General features: G+C 44.8%; 1 long non-coding RNA gene across 1 annotated transcript; it reads right to left on the bottom strand.

Annotated features, from left to right (window-relative positions):
• Positions 1 to 644: 644 nt before the first annotated feature.
• Positions 645 to 9,903, bottom strand: LOC129020606 (uncharacterized). Its single transcript, XR_008495862.2, has 3 exons — positions 9,702 to 9,903; positions 8,003 to 8,764; positions 645 to 969 (listed from the first exon to the last, which is right to left on the bottom strand). It is a non-coding gene; the product is annotated as an uncharacterized LOC129020606 (long non-coding RNA).
• Between the last annotated feature and the right edge of the window lie 12,559 nt (positions 9,904 to 22,462).

Raw genomic sequence — 22,462 nt, forward strand, 5'->3', positions numbered from 1 at the left:
GAGTTACATAACCTGAGTGCTGTGACTGGTGATATGTCAGAATGCCTTTTATGGGCATGGCTCAGGCAGGAGTTTTACATTATTTTTGTGTTGGCTCTATGATATGTCACAATCCCCCTCCATTTGCGTGACCTAGAGAAAATAGAAGAGTCACAGCACCTAAATTATGACCATAGAGATCTGTCACAATACCTCCTGTGGGCAGAGCCTAAGATAGAGGGTCACATCACCTGCAATCTGGGCTCAGTACAATGTTTCAATCTCCCCTGAGGCCAAAGCCCAGGCAGAAGAGGAGAATTATATCACCTAAGTGCTTGGGCTTGTGGTATGTCATTTTTTTTTTTTTTTTTTTTTTTGCTGGGAGGTAGGCAGAATGCAGGCAAAGGTATTTCACAATACCTACTGTGGCCAGGGCCCAGGCAGTACAGTCACATCACAGAGGTGCTGGGCTCAGTGACATCTCACAGTGACTTTGTGGACAGGGCCCAGGCTGAAAATAAGAGTCACATGACCTAAGTGCTGGGCCCAGTGAAATTTCACAATACCCTCTGTAGGTAGGGCTTAAGCAAGAGAGTCACATCACAATCTTTTCTGAGAGCTGGGCCCAGGCAGGGAATTAAAATCACTCAAGTGCTAGGCAAAAGTATATGTCACAATCATACTTGTGGGAAGATCTAGGGCTAAGATTCACAATTCCACACATGTCCCAGTTTCAGGTAAAAGAGTCAACACCTCCTGTGAGTTGCATCCAAGTACGTGAGTCACAATATCAGTGATGAACTGGATCCACGCATGAGACTCCCAATTCCACCTGTAGACTGTGTGTTGTGTTGGCCCTAAGATATGTCACAATCCACCTCCATTTGCATGACCTAGAGAAAATAGAAGAGTCGCAGAGCCTTCTGTGACTCATATCAGAGTCGAAGCCTTCTAGGTGTGTTGAATCCTGGTCTTAGAGTCACCATCCACCTGTAGACAAAATCCACATAAAACAATTACAATCCCAACTTTTGACTGCGTCCAAGTGTGAGATTCAGAAGCTCAACGGTTTTCTGTATCCATGCAGGAGGGTGACAATTTTTACTAGGCGTTAGAAGTGCATGCGAGAATTAAAATCTCAGCTTGTTCTGGGTCCTCTTATGACACTCTTTGTACCACCTGAGGGCTTTACATTGATTGGGTGACAGTCACAATCCCCTGTGAGATATTACCACTGCTATAAATTCATGATCTTGCCTGTTGCCCTAAGCTTAGGTATGAGAGTCAACATCTGTCCTATTGTCTGGGTCCAGGTATGAAAGTCATTGCTGTGCCTCTTAGTTGGGTTTTATGAGTCACCCTCCCACCTGTGGCTGGATCCACACATGACATTAAAAATTCTAACTGTGGACTGCATCTGTAAGTGAGTTTCAGAACCTCACCAGTGGGTTCTGTTCATATGTGTGGGGGACAATTCTTACTGTTTGCTGGGTGTGCATTTGAGAGTCACAATCTCAAATTTTGCTGAGTTATGTAATGACACTTTCTGTACAATCTGAGGGCATTATACAATATTAGTGAGCATGGTAATCCTCTGTGACATTTATACAAGTAGAAAACCCAAAACCTTACCTGTTACCCTAAGCCTAGGTACATGCATCAACATATCTTCTATTGGCGGGTTTATTGGGCAAGTGAATTGGGTTCAGAAATCTTCCACCATCCAACTGGTGGAATAGGTTCATGTGTGAGACTCAGGCCCTCACCAGTAAGCTCGGCCTATGTGTGAGGGTGGCAATTCAAACTGTTGGCTAGGTGTGTATAGGAGATCCACAATGTCACCTGTGTACTCAGTCTTGTAATGACACTCTGTATTGCCCAAAAGCTTTATACTATATGTGCGAGTGTCATAGTCTTCTGTTACCTTCCTACAAGTAAAAGACCTAGACCCCAAAGCCTAGCTACCAGAGTCAACATCTCTCTTATTGGCTGGGCCCATGTTTGAGAGTCATCACAATTCCTGTGAGCTGAATCCAGAAATAAGTTACCACCTCACTTCTGGCAAGATATACATATGACAGTCACAATTGCAGCTGTTGACTGCATTCACTCATGAGACTGAGGACCTCAAAGGTGGTCTTTGTCCATGTGTTATAGTGACAATAGTAACTGTTGTCTGGGATTGCATACAAGAATACAAATCTCATCTGTGTGCTGGACCACATTATATTTCACAATCTTACCTGTGGGAAAGGCTAAGAAATGAGAGTAACATCACCTGAATTCTTCACCTGCAATACGTCTCAATCTCCCCTATGGGCAAGGCCCAGGCTGGAGAATCAGATCACTTGCATGTAGGGCCCAGTGACATATTATATTTTCTCTAGGCACAGCCCAGGCAGGAGAGTTACAACGTTCGGGTGCTGGGCTCAGAGATATGCCACAATCCCTTTTTTGGGCATGTCTCTTGCAACGGAGAAGAGGCACATTATGTAGAAAATTGGTTCAGGGATTTGTCACAATGTCCCCTTTGGGTGGTGCACAGGCAGGTGAGGAGAGTCAAATCACCCAGATAATGGAATTAGCTATATGTCACAATGCCCCCTGATGGAAGCGCAAAGACAAGAAAGTCACATGACCTAAGTGAGAAAACCTGACATATGTCACAATTCATGCTATGAGTAGGGATCATGGAAAAGAGGAGAGTCACATAACCTAGAGGCTGCACCCAGATATATGTCATAATCACTGCAGTGGGCAGGGCCTAGGCATGAGAATTACATCACATAAATGCTGGGCCTAGCGATATGTCACAATCCCCACTGTGTACAGTTCTCAGAATGAAGTAAAGAGTCACATCATCTACTTGTTGGGACCAAAGATATGTATCAATGACACCTGTGGGCAGGGACCAGGCAGAAGAGCAACAGCACCTGTGTGCTGGACCCTGTGATAAGTTACTATTTTATCTGTTGGCATGGCCCAGTCGGAAGAGGCAAATCAAACCACCTGGGTGCTGGGCCCAGTGATATGTCACAATGTCTTCCATAGGCAAAGCCCAGGTAACAGAGGAGACTCACATCAAATAGTTGATGGGCCAAGAGATATTTCACAATGTTCCTGTGAGCAAGGGTCAGGCAAGAGACTCACATCACCTTTGTGCTGGGCCACTATATTTTGTGGGAGAAGAACACAGGAAAACAAGAAGCATTGGCTGGGTGCGGTGGCTCATGCCTGTAATCCCAGTACTTTGGGAGGCTGAGGAGGGTGGATCACCCGAGATCAGGAGTTTGAGACCAGCCTGACCAACAAGGTGAAGCCCCGTCTCTACTAAAAGTACAAAATACACCAAGTGTGGTGGCAGGCACCTGTAGTCCCAGCTATTCAGGAGGCTGAGACAGAAGAATTACTTGAACCAAGCAGCAGAGGTTGCAGTGAGCCAAGATTGCGCTACTGCACTCCAGCCTAGGTGATGGAGCGAGACTCCATCTCAAAAAAAAAAAAAAGAGAGAGAAGCGTCACATCAGCTGAGTGCTGAGCCCAGATATGTCTCAATCCCCCTGTGAGCAGAATCCATGCAGAAGAAGAGAGTCAACATACACGGGTGATGGGCATAGAGATATTTCATAATGTCCCCTGTAGGAAGGGCACAGGCAGAAGTGTAACATCACTTGAGTGTTGGACAGTGTAATATGTCAAAAGAGCCAATGTGGTCAGGGTACAGGCAGAAATCACATAGCCTGGGTGCAGGGCCTGACAGTGCATCACAATGCCCTCTATGGGCAGAGCCAAGGCAAAGAATAGGTCACATCAGCTAAGTGCTTGGCCATGTGATATGTCATAATCCCTACTGGGGGCTGGGAAGTCAAATCGCTCAGATTCTGGGCAGAAGCATACATCAGAATCACACCAGCAGGAAGGTCCTGAAATGAAATTAACAATCCCACACATGTCCCAGTTTCAGGTATAAGAGTCAACACCTTTTGTAGGTTTGGTTTAAGTACCTGAGTCACAATTTCAACAATGGGCCAGATTTGTACACAGAAGACCCAATCCTTCCTGAAGACTGTGTCCCCTTATTGAAGCCACAGCCTCACAGCTGTGGGGAATCTTCGTCTGAGAGTAACCAACCAGCCTATGGGTCAGATCCACATATAAGAGTTAATTCTTCAACTTCCCACTGCCTCTGAGTGGGAGATTCAGAACCTCAACAGTGGGTTGTGTTCATGTGGAAGGATGACAGCCTTTACTATTGGCTACCTGTGCATAAGAGTGTCACAATATTACCTGTGTGCTGGGCCCTGTGAGGACAGTCTCTCTACTATTCAAGGGCTTTATACACTATTCATGAGAGTCAGAATTTGCTCTGAGACCTCCATGCTGGTATGAACCCATGATTGTACCTGTGGCCCTAAGCCCATGTACAAGAGTCAACATCTCTTTAACTGACTTGGTCCAGAGAGGAGATTCCTCAATTGCCTATGAGATGGTTTTAGAAATGAGTCACCATCTCAATTGTGGTCGGATGTTTACATATAACCATCACAATTCCAACTGTAAACTGAGTCCAAGTATGAAGTTCAAGACCTCACCAGTACACTGTGTTCTTGCATGAATGCAATAATCCTAATAATTGGTGGGGTATGCACACAAGAAAAACAGTCTCGCCTGTGTGCTGGGCCCTGTAAAGACACTCTCTGTATCATCTGAGGGCTTTATACAGTATGTGAGGGAGTGGAAATAATCTATGACCTTCCTACCAAAAGAAGACCCAGAATCTTACCCATTTCTCTAAGCTTAGCTACAAGAGACGGTATCTCTCCTGGTGACTGCTGAGTCATTATTGCACCTGTAAGCCAGGCCAAGATGTATGTTACAATCCCATTTGTCAGTAGAGAGTGAACAGGATGGTCACATTGCCAGAGAGCTGGGAAAGGTTTATGTCACAGTCATTTTTGAGGCCAAAGACCAGGGATAAAAGAAACATCACCTTAGTGCTAGGCCAAGGGCTATGTTCCACTGTTTTCTGAGGGCAAGGTGCAGGCAAAACAAACTCATCACCTTGTTGCTGGGCCCAGTGATATGTCACAATTTTCCATGTGGGCAAAGTGGAGGCTAAAAACAAGGGTCATATCTCTTAGGTCATGATGCAGCGATACATCACCTGTGGGCAGGCCACAGGTAGAAATTGCCAATTTCCTACGTGTTTGAGCCCACGATATGTCAAAATACACAATGTATGCAGGGCCCAGGCAGGAGAGAAGAGTCACATAACTTAGGTACTGAGCCTAGCAATACATCCCAATTTCTTCTTGGACAGAGCCCACACACTTATTACCCAGGTGTTGGGTCTAGCTATATGTCAAAATATTCCCTGAAGGGAGAGATTAGGGAGGAGTGCAACCCCACCTAGGTGAGAAGCCCAGAGATATTGCCTATTCTGTGTAAGGCTCAGGAATAAGAGAAGAGTCAGGTATCCTAGAAACTAGGCTACATTATATGTTGCAATTACCCAAGTGGGCAGGAATCTCATGAGAAGAGGGTCACATCATGTAGCTGCTGAGCTAAACAAATGCATCACAATTCCAACTGTATACTGGTACTAGAAAGAAGAGGAGAGTCCCATCATCTAGGTGATGGGCCCAGAAATACGGCATATGCATCCTGTGGGCAAGCAACAGGCAGAAGTATCTCAGCATGTCTGTGGTGGGCCTGGTAGTAAGTTACTCTTCCTTCTATGGGCATGACCCAGGCAGAATAAGTCACATCACCTACGTGCTGGGCCCAGAGATGTATCACAATATCTTTTGTGGGAAAAGACAAGGTAAAAGAAGAGACTCACATCAAATAGTTAATGGGTCTAGAGATATGTTACAATCTTTCAGTGAGCAGAGTCTAGGCAGGAGACTCAGTCACTGTGGTGCTGGGCACAGCACTATGTAAAAATGCTTTATTTTGAAAGAGCCAAGGCAGAAGAATATCACCTGTCTGTTAGCCTACAGATGTCACAACATCCCCTGCAAACCAAACCTTGAAAGAAGAGTAGAGTAACGTCAGCTAGGTGCTGGTCCCAATTATTTGTCAAAATCCTTCTTTTGAGCAGAAATTGGTACAAGAGGATTATCAAAACACAAAGTTGATTGGTGCACAGATATGTCACAAAAAACCTTCTAGGCAGGGCCAGGCCAGAGAGTTACATCACCTGGGTATCGGACTCAGCAACATGTCAAAATTGCCCATATGGGCAGGGCACAGGCAGGGGAATCACATAACCTGAATGTGGTGCCAAGTGATATGTGACAGTGCTGCCTGTGGGCAGCATGGAGGCAGAAGAGACTCACATCACCTGGGTGCAAGGCCAAGCAATATGTCACAACACTCCCTTTTGGCAACGCTAAGGCAGGAGCATGCAGCTACATCACCTAATTGCTGCTTTCAGTGAAATTTTATAATTTCAGCTCTGGGCTGGGCCCAGGGAGTAGAGTTAAATCACTCATGTGATGGGCAGAATCTATGTCACAATCACACCTGCAGGAATGTCCAGGTATGAGATTAACAATCCCGTATATGTCTAGGTTCTAGGTGTAAGATTCAGTAGCTCATGTATGTTGGGCCTACGTAAAGAGTCACAATCTAGATGGTAGTATAATCTGTCCATGAGACCCTTAATTCCTCGTGTGGACTGTATGTCCTTAGTGAACTCACAGCCTCAGAGTTGTGTTGAATCTGAGAGTCACCAACCCACCCGTGAATGGGATCCAGGTATGATAGTCAATTTTCTAACTTTTGACTGCCTCCAAGTCTGAGATTCAGAAGCTCAATCATTGGCTGTTTTCACGAGACAGAATAACAATCTTTACTGTTGACTGGGTGTGCATATGAGTGGCACAATCTCACCTGTGTGCTGAGCTCTGTTGGAACACTTTCTGCACTGCCTGAGGGCTTTATAGAGTGTGCATAAAAGTCACAGTCTGCTCTGAGACCTTTCTGCTAGTATAGACCCATGATTATATCTGTGACCCTAAGTTCAGGTATGAGCATAGTTGGCAGGGTCCAGATTAGAGAGTCCTCACTCTGTAGTCAGCAGGGTCTAGATTGGAGAGTCTTCACCTGCCTATGCATTGCATTTATTAATGATAATAATTTATTAATTGTGGCCAAATGTTAATATATGACAGTAACAATTCCAACTTTGAACTGTGTCCACCTGTGAGATTCAGGAGCTCACCAGTTGGCTTTTGCCATGTGTGAGGGTGACAATCCTAACAGTTGGCAGTTTCTGCATTTTAGAAACAATCTCTCCTGTGTGCTAAGCCCTGTGAAGACACTCTTTGTGCCACCCAAAAGGTTTATGAAATACACCAAAGATTGGTAATTCTTTTTTTTTTTTTTTTTTTTTTGAGAGGAAGCCTCATCTCACTCTGTCACCCAGGCTGGAGTGCAATGACATGATCTCGGCTCACTACAACCTCTGCCTCCAAGTTCAAGTGATTCTCCTGCTTCAGCCTCTTGAGTAGCTAGGACTACAGGCGCATGCCACCACACCCAGCTAATTTTTATATATTCAGTAGAGATGGAGTTTCACTATGTTGGCCAGGCTGGTCTCCAACTCCTGACTTTGTGAGCCACCCACCTTGGCCTCCCAAAGTACTGGGATTACAGGCATGAGCCACCGTGCCCAGTCAGAATGGTAATTCTTTATGACATTCATACAAAGAGGAGGCCCAGGATCTTACTTGTTTCCCTAAGCTACAATACAAGAGACACTATCTCCCCTATTGGCTGATTCCAGGTATGGGAATCATCATAGAACCTAGGAGTTGGGCCAGGATATTTGTCACAATCCCAACTACAAGTAGAAAATGAGCAGAAGAGTCACATCACCTGGATGCTGTATGAGGGATGTCACAATATTTCCTGGAAGCAGGGCACAGGCAGAAGGGTCACATAACCTGGTGGCTGAGCCCAGTGATATTTCACAATGCTCCCTGTGGGAAAAGACCTGCCAGAAAAGAAACATCACCTGGTTACTGGTCCCAGCGATATGTCACAATCTTCTCTATGTGCAGGATGCAGGCAGAAAAAGAGTCACACCACTTTGGTGATAGATGCAGACATATGTCACAAGGCTGCCTATGGGCAGGGCTTATTCAGTAGCCTCTGATCCAGTTCTGTAGGTGTTGGGTCCAGTGACATGTCACAATACCAAAAATATGCATGGCTCAGCAAAAGAAAAGATTTACATCACCTAGGTGCTGGATCCAGTGATATGTCACAATCCTCTTCTTTGGCATGGCCCAGGAAGAAGTAGAGAGTCACATCACCTAGGTGTTGGACCAAGCCATATGTCAAAATACACAATAAATGCAGGGCCCATGCAAAACAGGAGAGTCAGATCTCTTGGGTGCTGGAAACAGTGGTACATCACAATTTCTCCTTTGTCAGAGCCACATCACCTAGGTGCTTGGTCCAGTAATTTGTCACAGTTCCCTTGGGAGGTGAGCCCAGGCAAGAGAGTAACATCATTTCAGTGAGAACCCCACAGATGTGTCACTATTTTCCCTGTGAATAGGGCTCAGGAAGAAAAGGATAGTCACATCATTTAAATGATGGGCCCAGAGATAGATTACAATGGCTCCTGGGTACAAAAACCAGGCAGAAGAATTACATCACCTGCGTGCTGGGCCCAGTGATAAGTCACTTTCCCTTGTGTGGGCATGGCTTCAGCAGGAGAGAATAGTCACATCACCAAGGTTCTGGTTCCAGAGATATGTCACAATCTCTCCTATTAACAAAACATGGGTAGGAGAGGAGGGTCAAATGAAGCAGCTGATGGATGCAAAGATATGTCACAATGTCCCCTCGCAGGTAGAGTACAAGCAGGTACTTCCCAATTCTTTAGGTGTTGTCATCAGGGACATGTCATAATACTTAAAAAATGCAGAACCCAGGCAATAAAACAGAGTCACATCAACTAGGTGCTAGGTTCAGCGATATGACACAATTCCTAATTCAAGAGGGCTCAGGGAAATAAAAAGTCACATAACCAAGGTGATAAATGTAAAGATATGTCATAATACTCCTGTGGGCAGACTCCATTTAGGAGAGTCACATTACCTTGATGTTGGACCCAGCCATATATCACAATACACAACATATCCAGGGCTCAAGCAGGGAAGAAAAATCACATCGTCTAGTTGCTGGATTGATGATATGTCACAATCACTTGTTTTTGCAGAACCCAGACAGAAAAGAAGAGTCACATCTCCTAGTTCATGGATGCAGAGATAAGCCAAAAGGCTCCTTGTGGGCAGGACCCAGGCAGGAGGCTGTCATGCCCTAGGTATTTGTCTCAGCCATACGTCACAGTACCAAATATATGCACGGCCCAGGCAAACAAGGAGAGTCATAACACCTTGGTACTAAGTTTAGTGAGATGTTACAATCCCCACTTTTGGCAGGGCCAGGACGCACACACACACAAACAAAGGCACATCACATAGGTGATTAAAAAAAAATGATATGTCATAATACCCCTGTAGGCAGGGCCCACGCAGAAGAATCTCATCACCTAGGTTTTAGACCAAGTTATTTGTCACAATACACAATTTATGCAAGACTCAGACACAAGAGGAAAGTCATGTAACCTAGGTGCTTGGCCCAGTGATACATTACAATCTCTCCTTGGGTAGAGTCCAAGCAGTAGAAAAGAGTTACATTACCTGGGTACTTCGTCCAGGAATATGTCACAATACCTCCTGAGGAAAGAGTCCAGGAAGAGGAGTCGCATCACCTAATTGAGGGGCCCAAAGATGTATTTCCCAGTGCTCCTTGTAGGTAGAGCTGAGGATAATCAAAAGAGTCACACCCAGGGGCTGAGCCCAGCTATATGTCACAACTACCCTAGGTGCAAGTCTCTGGTATGAGAGAAGAGAGTCACATCACATAGGTACTGGGCCAAGCAATATGTCACAATCCCCACTTAGGAAGGTCTCAGGAAAAGAGACGAGTCACATTATCTGGGTGATGGGCACAGGAACACATCACAATTACCCTGGACAGAAGTGTTACATCACCTGTGTGTGAGGTCCAGTGATAAGCCACTCTTCCTTTTGTGCACAGGGTCCAAACAAAAGATGAAAGTCACATCACCTAGGTGCTGGCCTTACAGAATTGTCTCAATCCCTCCTATGGTCAACGCCAATTTAAGAGACAAGAATTACATTAGCTGCTCTGCCTATGGAGCAGCCATTTTTTGTTTGTTTGTTTCTTCACTTCTCTAATAAACTTGCTTTTGTTTTACTGCATGGGCTCACCCTGACTTCTTGGGGTCTGGATTAAAAGCCCTTTTCAGTAACAGCTTTCTGGCAAACTATAAAGGGACTATACTGAGGAGAAAACTGAATGAAAGGAAATAAACTGCAGAACCAATTAGCCAACTTTGGGTAACTAGTGGGGTACATTTTACCAGGGTAAAAAATGGGATTGGGTTAGAGGCCCAACATAGGAGAGTTACAGTCTCTCCTAAGACATACTGGGTTAAAGACTTCTCTTAATAAAAAGCTTGAGGCCCAAGTTAGGAAGGCTGGAGTCCTTTCTAAGATTTAGGGGGTTGGCCGGGCATGGTGGCTCACATCTGTAATCCCAGCACTTTGGGAGACTGAGGCAGGTGGATCACCTGAGGTCAGAAGTTCAAGACCAGCCTGGTCAATATGGTGCAACACTGTCTCTACTAAAAATAATAATAATAAAAAAGTTAGCCTGGCATGGTAGCAGACATCTGTAATCCCAGCTACTCCCGAGGCTGAGGCAGGAAAATTGCTTGAACCCAGGAGACGGAGGTTCCAGTGAGCCAAGATTGTGCCATTGCACTCCAGCCTGGGCAACAGAGCAAGATGAGGCTCTGTCTCTAAATAAATAAATAAATAAATACATACATACATACATACATACATACATAAATGCGTAAATAAATAAGGTACAGCTGTCCTAAGACTTTTTGTCACCCACAGACAATTGTTGCCTTGATTTGATCCTCTTCAAGAGGTGATTAATGGTCTGCTATGGAACTTCGCCGGGTGCTTTTAAATGCAGGTTTCTGATAACTTTGGAGACTGCAACATTGGAACAGAGGAAAAATTTTCAGGACTCCCATGGAGAGCTGAAATGTTAATGAATATCAAGCAGAAAAGGAGTTTATGGCATAAACTTAACTAATAGAAAACAAAAGTGATAGTTTTTGACTTTTTTCTTAAAATGCTGCAAATCCTTTTTTTTTGTTTGTTTTTCAGAGTCAAAATATTTATAGCTATTTACAGTTTTTAACTGGGGAATGTGTATTTCTGTAAAAAAAATTGGAGCATATTTGTTTTTCTCTATCTGATTTCTCCAGAATGTAGAAACCTATTGGTATTTTTAATTTATGGAAATACAGTTATTTGCATATGTGCCATAAAGATGTTTTCTTTTGCAACAGAGCACAATTGGAGACACCGGTAATTTCACCAGACTTTGACTGGAATGGGGTGCTTTCCTTGAAGAAATCATATTGAATTTGTAGAGTCAATATAAGCCTTTTGGGAAACCTGGCCTCCGACTATGTCTACACAGTCCCTGTGCAGGGTTCCTGACCCATGGTAAGTAAGGGATGTCATTTCTTTTTTTTTTTTTTTTTTTTTTTTTTTTTTTTTTAAGACAGAGTTTCCTTCTGTCACCCAGCCTGGGGTACAATGGTGTGATTTCAACTCACTGCAACCTCTGCTTCCCAGGTTCAAGTGATCCTCCTGCCTCAGGTGCCTGAGTAACTGAGACTACAGGTGAGTGCTACCACACCCAGCTAATATTAGTATTTCATGTAAAGATGGGTTTTCACCATGTTGAGCAGGCTCATCTCAAACTCCTGACCTCAGGTGATCCACTCACCTTGGCCTCCCACAGTGCTGGGATTACAAGTGTGAGCCACCATGCCTGGCCAGGAATGTCTCTTTCTGACAGAACCAGGAGCCCAAAGTTATCTTGGGACCCCAAGAAGAGAGAAACTCTACCAACTCATAGGTATTTGATGGTAAAAACCCATGGCTGGGCTTGGCTTTTAAAAAGTCTTTTCTGATATTCCTCTAATGCAACATAGTTAAATCAAAGCCAATTTTTAAAACACATGTGAAAAATAATTATTTTTGCTGCACTTTATACAAATAATCAGGCCAACTCTAAGACTAAAGCTTTTTATGCAAGTAAATCAGTTTTACCATGATTTGTCTTTAGTAGAAATGGAAGACTGGAGAGAGAAAAAAACTATGTTTCAAGAACTATCGTACACCTGTTATTAGACACTAGTCTCATTTGTTGTTTTTGAGTATTTTCTCTGCTATTTAGACTAATTCTGCTTATTCCTGTGAACACACCAGTGATCTCTGACTTCAGCTCTAAAGAAACAAGAGAGATGGGTAATATAAAAATCCAGATCAGGGGCCAGGTGCGGTGGCTCATGCCTGTAATCCCAGCACTTTGGGAGGCCGAGGCGGGTGGATCACAAGGTCAGGAGTTCGAGACCAGCCTGGCCAACATGGTGAAACTCTGTCTCTACTAAAAATACAAAAATTAGCCGGGAGTGGTGGCACATCCCTGTAATCCCAGCTACTCGGGAGGCTAAGGCAGGAGGATCACTTGAACCTGGGAGGTGGAGTTGCAGTGAGTCGAGATTGTGCCACTGCAGTCCAGCCTGGCCAACAGAGTGAGACTCTATCTCAGTAAATAAATAAATAAATAAATAAATAAATAAATCCGGATCACTATTCTAACTGTGAACACATATTGGAATCAGGTAGTAAACCCATATCAGCTTTGTTTCAACATCTGCCCTTATTTAGTTTACTTGGGATAATTTTACTTATTTTGCTTTACTGTTGTGTATTATACTGTTATTGTGCTCTTTGTGTAGAAATGCAGGATAAGCTTGCTCAATGTTTTTCTTAAATAGAACACTTAATTTTGCAGATATCATCTTTTGTTAAGAACTCAAGAGTTATAAATGGCCCTTGTCATACTGATGCTTTCTCACCTAGCCAGGCATTGTGGTTCACGCCTGTAATCCTAGCACTTTGGGAGGCCAAGATAGGTGGATCGCCTGAGGTCAGGAGTTCAAGACCAGCTTGGTCAACATGGTGAAACCCTGTCTCTACAAAATTAGCCAGGCATGGTGGAAGGTACCTGTAATCCCAGCTTCTCAAGAGGCTGAGGCGAGAGAATCGCTTAAACCCAGGAGGCGGAAGCTGCAGTAAGCCGAGATCCCACCACTGCATTCCAGCTTAGGCAACAGAGTGAAACTGTCTCAAAGAAAAAAAAAAGAAAAGAAAAAGAAGAATCAAATCACCTAGGTGCCGGGCCCAGAGATACTTCATAGCCCCTCATTGGGCACAGCCGAAGCAGTAGAAAAATTTATATAAACTAGGTGCTGGGTACAGCAGAATGTCCCAATACCCCTTGAAAGAAGGGTGAGCCAGAGAGTAACAACACCGTTGACGGACCAAAAGAAATGTAACAATGCCTTCTGTAGGCAGAGGACAGGGTGGAGGATTATATCACCTTCATGTTGGACTCAGCAATATGTCACAATGACCCATGTGGGCAAGACACAGATAAGAGAGTTACATAACCTAAGTGTGAGGAGCCACAATATGTCAAAGTTGTCTCTATGGGCAGAACCAAGACATTGACTAAGTGCTGGGTGCAGCAAGATGTCACTACCCAGTCTGTGGGCTGAGCCCAGGCAGGAGCGTAAAAGTTCTCAAGTGTTAGGCTGAGGTATATGTCACAATCACAGCTGCAGGAAGGTCCAGAGATGAGATTAAGCATCCTAAACATGTCTTGGTTCTAGATATGAGAGGCACCACCTCCTGTATGTTGGGTCTAAGTGTATAACTCACAATCTCAACAATTTAGGGAATCCATCCATAAGAGCCTCAATCCCTCCTACAGACTGTGTCCCTTTAGTGGAGTCAAAGCCTCACAGATATGCTGGATCTTGGTCTTAGGGTCACCAACCTACCTGTGAACCGAATCCATGTATGAATCAGTTTTCCATCTTCAACTTTCTTTGGATGTAGATTCAGAACCTCAAGAGCGAGCTGTGTTCATGTGGAATGACGACAATATTTACTGCCAGCTGGGTATACATATATGAGTGTCATAATCTCACCTCTATACCATGCTCTGTTATGACACCCTTTGTATCACATATAGATATGGTATCATATGTATATGGTTATGTGTGTATATATATATACACACACACATTAAAGTCACAGTATGCTCTGAGACCTTTGTGCATCTACAGACTCATGATCCTACCTGTGGCCCCAAACCCAGGAATAAGAGTCAACATCTCTCCATTGAATACATCCAGGTAGAAAGGATCTAACTTGCCAGAATTAGAAATGAGTCACCATCCCAACTGTAGCTGGATGTTCACATATGACAGTCACAATACAAACTGTGGGCTGTGTCAATGTGTGAAATTCAGGACCTCTCCAATGGGCTCTGTCCATCTGTGAGGGTGACAGTCTTAACAGTTGGTGGTATGTGCATATAAGAAACACAGTCTCACCTGTTTAGTGTGCCCTGTAATGACACTTTCTGTACCACTCAAGGGCTTTATATAATATGTAAAAGAATAATAGTGCTTTATGACCTTAATACATAGAGAAGACCCATAATCTCTCTCATTTTCCTAAGTCTAGTTATAGGAGACAGTATCTCTTCTATTGGCTGGTTTGAGGTATAAGAGCGATTAATGAACCTGTGAGCTGGACAAAATATATGTCACAATTCTACCTGTGGGTAGGAAGTCAGCAGCAGATTCACATCACGTAGGTTTTTGGCAAAGATATGTCACAATCTTTCCTGAGGTCAGAACCAGGCAGAAGTCATATCACCTAGGTGCTCAGCGACAGATATATTACAATCCCCTCTTAAAGCAGAGTACAGGCAGCAGAGTCATTTCACCTGGGTGCTGAGCCCAGTGATATGTCAAAATGCTCTCTGTGGGCACAGCCTTGGCAGGAGAGACACATCATCTGGTGACTGGGTCCAGCAATACATTACAACATTTTCTGTGGGCAGGATGCAGGCAAAAGGAGAGAGTCACATCTCTTATGTGATGGAGGAAGAGACATCTTACAAGGCCCCTCATGGGCAGGGTCCAGGCTGGAGCCTGCCATCCTAAAGGAATGATGCCCAGCTATATATAACAATACCCAAGATATGCAGGGCCCAGGGAAAACAGAAGAGTATCATCACTTAAGTGCTGGGTTTAGTGATGTGTCAAAATCCCCCATTTTGTCAGGGCCCAAGCAGAAGAGAAGAGTCACATCACCTAGGTGATGAATGAACAGATATGTTTTAATACCTCTGTAGGCAGGGCCCAAACAAATTTGCATCGCAAAAGTGTTTGGTCCAGGCAGGAGAGGAAATTCACATCACCTAGGTGTTGAGCCCAGTGACATATCACAATCTGTTCTTGGGCAGAGACCAAGAAGTAGAGGAAAGTCACTTCCACTGGGTTCTAGGGCCAGCAAAATGTCACAGTGCCCTCTGCGGAAAGTGCTAAGGCAAAAGTATAGTCTCACACCACCTAGATGCTAGGTTCAGTGATATGCCACAATTTCACCTGTAGGACCTAGGCAGAAGGGTCAAATCACTCAGGTGCTGGGAAGAGCTGTATGATACAATCATACATGCAAGATGGTCTAAGAATGAGATTAAGGATCCCACACACGATCTGGTTCAAGGTATGAGAGTCAATACCTACTGTATGTTGTCTCTAATTACACGAGTCACCATCTCAAAGGTGAACTGGATCTGTGTATTAAGTCCTCAATCCCTCCCATGAACTGTATTCCCTTAGTGGAATCACAGGCTCACAGGTGTGCTGAATCTTGGTCTGAGTGTCATCAACCAACCCGTTGACCTGATCCATGTATGTGATTCAATTTTTCAAATTTCAGCTGCCCTTTGGGTGTGAGGTTCAGAGCCTCAAAAGTGGGCTGGGTTCATGTGGGAAAATGACAATCTTTACTGTTGTCAGGGTGCGCACAGGAGTGTCATCATCTCACCTGTGTGCTTGGCCCTTTTAGGACACTCTCTGTACTATCCTGGGGCTTTATATGGTTTGCATGAGAGCCACAATCCAGCTTGAGATTTTCTTGCTGGTATAAACCTATGATTGTATCTGTGTCCCTAAGCCCAGTTATGAGAGTCAACATCTCTCCAGTTTTCTGGGTTCAGATAGGAGAGCCCTCAGTTTCTTATGGGCTGCATTTAAAAATGTTTTCCTATCCCAAATCTGGATGGATGGTCACATATGACAGTCACAATTCCAACTGTGGACTGCATCCATGTGTGGGATTCACAATTGCAGTCTGTCCATCTGTGAGGATCACAATTTTAACAGGTGCTTGGTTGTCCATACATGCAAGTCAATCTCATCTGTGTGCTGGGCTCTGTGATGACACACTGTGTACAATCCAAAGACTTTATACCATAGGTTAGAGTGTGGTAATCCCCTCTGACTTTCATAAAAATAGGAGACCTAGAATCTTACCCATTTTCCTAAGCCTAGCTATGAGAGACAGCATATCAACTGTTGTCTGGTTTAAGATATGAGAGTCGTCATCTCCCCTACGACATGGGACATATAACCTGTGAGTAGGTAGAGAGCAGGAGAGTCACATCAACTGGGTGCTGGGCCAGAGATTTGTAGAATATTCCCTGATGGAAGGGACCAGGCAGGAGAGGAACATCACCTGGGTGCTGAGCCCAGTGATATGTCACAATGCTCCCTGTGGGCAAGGTTCAGGCAAAAGAAACACATCATCTGGTCAGTAGGCCCAGCAATATGTTACAATCTTCTCTATAAGCAGGGTGCAGGTAGAAGAGGACAGTCACATCTCACGGGTAATAGATGCATAGATATGTCACGAGGCCATCTGTGAGCAGTGCCCATGCATGTGCCTCCCATCCCCTATGTGTTGAGTCCAGTGATATGACACAATACCCGAATATGCAGGGCCCCGCAAAATAGGAATGTCACCTCAATGAGGTTCTGGGTCCAGTGAATTGCTAAAATCTCCTTTTTTTGGCAGTGCCCAGGCAGAAGAGAAGAGGCAGATAACCTAGGGGATGAATGAAAAAATATTTTATAGTACCCCTGTGGACAGAGCCCATACAGAAGAGTCATATTAACGAGGTGATGGACCCAGACATATGTCACAATACATGACATACATGACGTACAATACATACATGGGCTTGGCCCAAACATGAGAGCCACATCACCCACGTGCTGGGACTAGTGATACATCACAATCTCTCTTTGAACAGAGACTGAGCAGTGGAGGAGAGTCACATCACCTATGTGCTGCATTTAGCAATGTATCATAATACCCTCTGAGGGGAAAGCCCAGGCAGTATTGTCACATCACCTGGGTGCTAGGTCAGGGATATGTCACAATCTTCCCTGAATGTGGGGACCAGACAGGTAAGTCACATCACCTGGGTGCTCAGCCAGTGATATGTTACAATGTCCTTCTAAAAGCAGGGCACAGTTGGTATAATCACATTACCTAGTTTCTGGAAGCAGCAATATGTCACAGTGCTCCCCGGTGGGCTAGGCCCAGGCTGGAGAGACACATGACCTGGTTGTTGCACCCAGTGTTATGTCACAATCTTCCCTGAAGGCAGGGTGCAGGCAGAGGAGAGACACATCCCCTAGGTGATAGATGCAAAGAAATATCAAAAAGCCCCCTGTAGTCAGGGCCAAGGCAAAAGTCTCTTATCTCCTAGGTTTTGGACCCAGCAATATGTCACAATAACAAAATTATGCAAGGCCCAGGTAAAAGAGGAGAGTCACACCATTAAGTGCTCAGTCCAGTGATAAGTCACTATCCTTCTTTTCATCAGGACCCAGGCAGAAGAGGGGAGTCACATCACCTAGATAACTAACAACATGATATGTGATAATGCCCCTGTGGGCAGGGCCCATGCAGGAAACTCACATGACCTAGACATTGCACCCAGCCATGTCACAATAGCAACATATGTACAGCCCAGGGAGGAGAGGAGCATCACATAACCTAGGCCCAGTGATACATCACAATTTCTTATTGGGCAGAGCCCAAGCAGTAGAGAAGAGTCATATCACCTAGTTGCTTGGTCTGACAACATAAAACACTAACCCCTGAGAAGAATATCAGGCAAGAGAGTCACATCACCTAGCTGATGGGCTCAGATATGTTATAATGTCCCCAGGTGAGCAGGGCTAAGGAAGAAGAGGAAAGTCACATAAACTAGGGCCAGGGCCAAGCTATATGTCACAATCACTCCAGTGGGGAGCACCCAGGCATGAGAAGAGAATCACATCACACAGGAGCTGGGCCCAGCAATATGTAGCAATCTCCACTGTGAACAAGTCTGAAAATAAGAAGGGTCACATCAACTAGGTGATGAACTCAGAAATATGTGAAAATGATTTCTGTTGGCAAAGACCAGGCAGAAAAATTACATCATGTGTGCTGGGCTTAGTGACAAGTCATTATCCCTTCTGTGGGCATGATCCAAGCCGAAGAAAAAAGCCACATTACCTAGGTGCTGGGCCCAGAGTTATGTCACAATATCTTCTATGGAGAAAGCTGGCTGGGTGCAGTGCCTCACATGCCTGTAATCCCAGCACTTTGGGAGGTCGAGGCAGGTGGATCATGAGGTCAGGAGTTCGAGACCAGCCTGGCCAATATGGTGAAACCCCATCTCTACTAAAAATACAAAAATTAGCCAGGCATAGTGGCAGGTGCCTGTAATCCCAGCTACTCGGGAGGCTGAGTCAGGAGAATCATTTGAAAGTGGAAGGCAGAGGTTGTAGTGAACCGAGGTAGTGCCACTGCACTCCAGCCTGGGTGAAAAAGCGAGACTCCATCTCAAAAAAAAAAAAAAAAAAAAAAAAAGAAAGAAAAGAAAAAAGAAAGCCTAGGCAAGAAAGAAGAGTCATCAAATAGTTCATGGGCCCAGAGGTACATCGCAATTCCCCTTGTTAATGGGATCCAGGCAGAAGACTCACATCAACCTGCTAGTGGGATCAGCAATATGTCACAATGCTTTTTGAGTGCAGGGCCAAGGCAAAAGAGGAACATCACCTTGGTGTTGGGCCCAGTGATATGTCACAATGTTCCCCATGAACAAAACCTGGAAAGAAGAGTCACATCATCTAGGTGCTGGGGCTAGCAATCTCTTTCAATACTCCCTGTAAGCAGGAACCCAGCAGGAAAAGAGAGTCGTATCACCTGTGTGATGGGCAGAGAGATATGTCACAATACTTTCTGTAGGCAGGACCTAGGCAAGAGAGTTACATGACATGGATGTTAGACCCAACAATATGTCACAATGGCCCATGTGGGCAAGGCACAGGCAGGAGAGTCACATAACCTGGTTATGGTTCCCCTATGTTAGCTGCAGTAATATGTCACAGTGCTCCCTGTGGGGAGCGCCAAGGCAGGAGAATAAATTTACATCACCTAGATCCTGGGTTCAGCGATGTGTTACAATCCAATCTGTGGGCTGAGCCCAGGCAGGAGAGTCAAAAAACTCAGGTGCTTGACAGAGGTGTATGTTACAATCACAGCTGAGGGAAGGTCCATAAATGAGATTAACCATCCTGCACATGTTACGGTTCCAGGTATGAGAATTAACACCTCCTTTATGTTGCATCTATGTTCAGGAGTCACAATCTCAACCGTGGTCTTGATCTATGCATGAGACCTTCCATCCATCCTCTAGACTGTGTCTCCTTAGTGGACTCACAGTTTCTCAAGTCTCAGGGGTGCTGAATCTTGGTCTGAGAGTCGCCAGCTTACTTGTACAGTGGATTCAAGGATGAAAGTCAATTTTTCAACTTTTGAAACTTTTATCAGTTTTGAGATTCAGAATCTCAACAGTGGGCTGTGCTCATGTGGAAGGATGACAGTTATTACTGTCAGCTGCGTCTGCATGTGAATGTCACAATCTCACCTGTGTGCTGAGATCTGTTAGGACATAATCTGTCCTATTTGAGGGCTTTATACTGTATGCATAAGAATTGCTGGCCCAGTGCAGTGGCTCAAGCCTGTAATCGCAGTACTTTGGGAGGCTGAGGCAGGCAGATCACCTGAGTTTGTGAGTTCAAGAGCAGCCTGACCAACATGGAGAAACGCCATCTCTACTAAAAATACAAAATTAGCCAGGTGTGGTGGCACATGCCTGTAATCCCAGCTACTTAGAAGGAAGAGGCAGGAGAATCACTTAAACCCAGGATGCAGATGTTGTGGTGAACTGAGATTGCACCATTGCAGTCCAGCCTGGGCAACAAGAGCCAAACTCCATCTCAAAACAAAAAAAAAAAATAGTTACAATCTGGTCTGAGAACTTTATGCTGGTACGGACCCATGATCATACCTGTGGCCCTAAGCTCAGCTATGAGAGTCAACATGTCTCCAGTTGGCTGAGTCTAGATAAGAGATTTCTTACCTGCCTATGAGCTGCAGGAAGCTCATAGCCATTGAACCATATGTGAATATTTAGCCACATGTGAATATCTAGCCACTTCAACTCTGGCTGGATATTCACATATGACAGTCACAATTTCAACTGCGGACTGAATCCACTTATGAGATTAAGAACCTCAGCAGTGAGCTCTGTCTATGTTGGGGTGGGGGGGTTCCAATCCTAAGGGTTGCTGTGTTGTGCATATGAGAAACACAACCTCAACTGTGTGCCAGGCTCTGTGATGACACTCTCTGTACCATCCAAGAACTTTACACAATATGCAAGTGAATGCCAATTCTGCATGGTCTTTATAAAAAGAAGACCCAGAAACTTGTCTATTTGCCAAAGCCTTGCAAAGAGACACAGACTCTCTGCTACTGGCTGGTTAAATGTATTGTACCTGTGAGCTAAACCAAGGTAAATGAGACAATACCACCTGTGGATAGAGACTAATCAGTAGAGTCACATCACCTGTTTTCTTGGGCCAGGGATATGTCACAATCTTGCATAAGGCCAGAGATCAGGCAGTGGAGTCGCATCTCCTGGGTGCTGGACCCAGTAACATATTACAATGCTTTCTGTGGGTCGAGCCCAGGCAGGAGAGACATGTCACCTAGTTGCTAGGTCCAGTACTATGTCACAATCTTCTCTATGGGAAGGGTGCAGGAAGGGGAACCACATAGTCTAGGTGATGGATGAAGAGATATTTCACAAGGACTTATGTGAGCAGGGCCCAGGCAGTACTCTCCCATTCCTTAGCTGTTGAACCCAGCAGTATCTCACAGTATTCAAAATATGTGGGGCCCAGGTAAAAGAAAAATATCACATTACCTAGCTGTTGGCCCAGCAATACACCACAAATTTCTCCTTGGGCAGAACCTAAGCAGTAGAGGAGTGTCACATTCCCTAGTTTCTGGGTCCAGCAATATGTCACAGAGCATGGCCCAGGCAAAAAAGTAACATTACCTAAGTGAAGAGATGTCACAATGTCCTCTGTGGGTAGGGCTAAGAGGGAAGAAAAGTGTCACATAACCTAGGCGGTGGTGCCAGCGATATGCCACAATCACCCCAAAAGTTCTGGATGAAGTGATATGTCACAATCTTATCTGTGTACGGTTTACAGGAAGAAAAAGGGAGTCACATAATCTAGGTGATGGGCTTAGAAACATGTCAATATGACCCCTGTGGGCAGGGACCACACAGAATAATCACCTCACCTTTGTGCTAGATACACCGATAAGGCATCTTGGTTCTGTGGGCTTGATCGTATGCTAAGAAGAGGGTCACATCACCTAGGTTTTGGTCCCAGAGATATGTCACAATTTTTTCTATGGTCAAAGCCCAGGTAAGAGAGGAGAGTCACACAAAATAGTTGATGAAGTCAGAAATATGTATCAATGCCCTCTGAGAACAGGGTCCAGGCAGGAGACTCACATCACCTTGCTGCTGGGCCCGGCAATATGTCACATGTCTTCTGAAAGTACGACAAAGCCAACAGGTTAATGTCACCTCGGTGTTGGGCAAAGTAAAATGTCAACATCTCCCTTGCAGACAGAACTTAGAAAGATGAGAAGAGTCACATCAGCTAGATGCTGGACCCAGCAACAGGTAGCAATCTTCCCCTTTGAGCAGAGAGCACACAGGAAAAGACAGTCACATCACCTGAGTGATGGGTGCAGAGATGCATCACAATGTCCCATGTAGGCATGGCTGAGGCTGAAGAGTTACATCACGTGGGTGTTAAACTCAGCAGTATGTCATAGTGGCCCATGTGGGCAGAGAAAAAATAGGAGAACGACATAAGCTGGCTTTGTGGCCCAGGAATATGTCATGGTGTCCCCTGTGGGCAGTACCAGAAAAGGAGAGACTTACATCACTTGGATGTAAGGCCCAGTGATATGTCACAATGCCCCCT

The sequence above is a fragment of the Pongo pygmaeus genome, chromosome 20 (assembly GCF_028885625.2).
Source record: "Pongo pygmaeus isolate AG05252 chromosome 20, NHGRI_mPonPyg2-v2.0_pri, whole genome shotgun sequence".
NCBI lineage: Eukaryota > Metazoa > Chordata > Mammalia > Primates > Hominidae > Pongo > Pongo pygmaeus.